A 2,526-nucleotide genomic window follows, 5' to 3' on the forward strand; every position below is an offset into this window, starting at 1 on the left:
TTACACAGTAGCTCACAGCATAAAGGTAAAAAATTAAGAAGTTTCTTTTCTGTGTAAGTTTGTGTTAGTTAGTGTCTGTAATGAACTTTCTATTGCCTCCGTGATAAAACTCAGATGGCCATGAATGAACCTGACACAAGCACGTTTATGCAGATTTCAGGTGTTTGTATCACACATGGTTACATGACTACATAAATGTTTTATGGATTTATGTATAGAAAACGTCAATCATGATATTGTGACATATGTGAATCTAAAGTGAAGCTTTATGTCTGTTATGTTATGCATAACATCCCATAATTAGTCTCATGATTGATGCGTCTGGAGTTTCAAAGCACCACTTAATATACAAATGAAATTCCAATAAATACAGAAGATAATAAAGTATGACAGGATGAGAAAGAGAGCGAAAGAGAGAGAGAGAGTGAGAGAGAGAGAGAGAGAGAGAGAGAGATCTTTAGGTCGGCACTTCCTCACACACACACAAACACACACACAAACACACACACACACACACACACACACACACAGAGATCACAGCCTCATCATGTTACCTCTGTTTGCCCTGAGCCTCCCTCAGCAACCCACACATTTGCTGTGTGTTTATCTTTATCAGATCTGCACAGAACAAGACATGAGAGGAGGCGAGAGGGAATGGAGGGGGAGATGGAGGAGAGTGACACTCTCTCTCTCTCTCTCTCTCTCTCTCTCTCCCTCTCTCTCTCTCCATTATCGCCTAGGGGCCAATTACCTTCCCCTTTGCCAGCAGCAGCACACCCCCCAGCCCTGCTGCTGTCCTCTCCTCTCTCTCAGCATCAACAGGGCCACAGCAACATCTGTCGCTGAATATGCAATCAACTCGACTTGTCAATGAATGAGGAAAACACATACACAAAGCTCATATTTACCGACATCAGATCTTCCCATCGCTCAAAGCCACCAGCTAGTAGTATAGGCTAACTGCTCTTATGGGCCCCTGATCATACCTTCAGGCCCAGGACTAAAGTCTTAAGGTCATGTCCATGACATAGCATTGCCTGGGATAAGACCACCCAGACCTCAACTAATTAGCAGCCCAAATAAAGGGTTCAGTGTCAAGTTGCACCACTGAGGTGACAAAGTATTGTTGTTTGTGGCTAATTAACTGCTAGTTGTAAAAGTTAAGAACAGTCAGTATTTCGGACAGTACATTCAGCAACGATCATTTTGCGTACGTTCAGTACAAGAAGGGAGAGAGTGTGTGAATGGAGAGTGGAGAAATAAAATGTGTTGTGGTCTGGGAAAACCCTGTCAGATTTCGCTGTGGCTGATGAAAAATCAGACCCAAATTGGCCTTTTCTGTCTATAAAATACATTGACACATCAACTTTAAGAAATCATAATGATGCTTCCACAAAGATTATGTTGGAGGAACCAGTGCAGTGATAAATGCAGTCAGTGTGTATGAAGATGTCTAAAACCTTGTAACAGTGAATTCTGTGACAGATACATGCAGTACCAAACTGACAGAAGCCTAATCAATTCAGTCAGACTGAGAGCAGCTGTCAAAATGTCCGCAATGCTTCTGCACAGTGACATCATCAAAACAGGAAAGAGCACTTACACACTCTATACAAATGACAAAACAGTTTAAATGCTGTGAGTGACATGCTGGTGATCAAAGTTATTAAACATGTCCCATTGTAAACTCATAATTCTTTAATAAAATGATTAACATATAAAAAATATAATTTGTATATCTTATTTAGGGGCTCTAAATAAGATATATATATATATATCGTATATCTTATTTAGGGGGTGCTAATCACTTTATTATTAATTACCCATGATTCAGATACTTGCAAAAGAAAAACATATTTTAGTTTAGGAAAGTTTAGTTTTCAGAACTTTATATACTAGAAAGTTTCAAATGTGGACCATGTGAAGGGTTTTCCCAGACTTCCAAACAAAGTACAGTCATAGATTACTGTTTCTGCTAATGAGCACCCAGAGATCGCAGGAGCACTTTACACAGCAAAGGGGAGAGAGAGGGAGAGAGAGAGAGAGAGAGAGAGAGACAAAGAGGAAGAGAGAGAGAGAGAGAGGGGAAGAGGGAGAGGGAGAGAGAGAGAGAGAGAGAGAGAGAGAGAGAGATGGAAATGACTAATGTTTAGACAGCATGGGAACAATCTGAAACTCAGCCTGTTCTCTGCTCTGAATCAGAAAGATTAATGAGCTGATAATAATTTTGTGTTAATAATGTAGAAATGAGGTGGAGCACAGAGAAAGGAGAAAGAAAGAGTGTTATAAAGTACTAGTAAAATTACAAACTGTAGGGGGAGGACTGATGAGAAAGCATGTGAATAACAGTGAATGAGTGAGAGAGAGCGGCAGAGAGAGACAGAGATTTTGCATAATGTCCTCCACTACATTTGGACCCTGAGGCCAGTATGCAGGATAACACAGGGCCAATACTCTTAATTCAATCTCGGGCTTTTCCCCCTAATACTTGAGAAATTATTAATTTTGGCCCCCGCCTCCACAAAC

Source organism: Ictalurus furcatus, chromosome 9 (assembly GCF_023375685.1).
Source record: "Ictalurus furcatus strain D&B chromosome 9, Billie_1.0, whole genome shotgun sequence".
Classification (NCBI taxonomy): domain Eukaryota; kingdom Metazoa; phylum Chordata; class Actinopteri; order Siluriformes; family Ictaluridae; genus Ictalurus; species Ictalurus furcatus.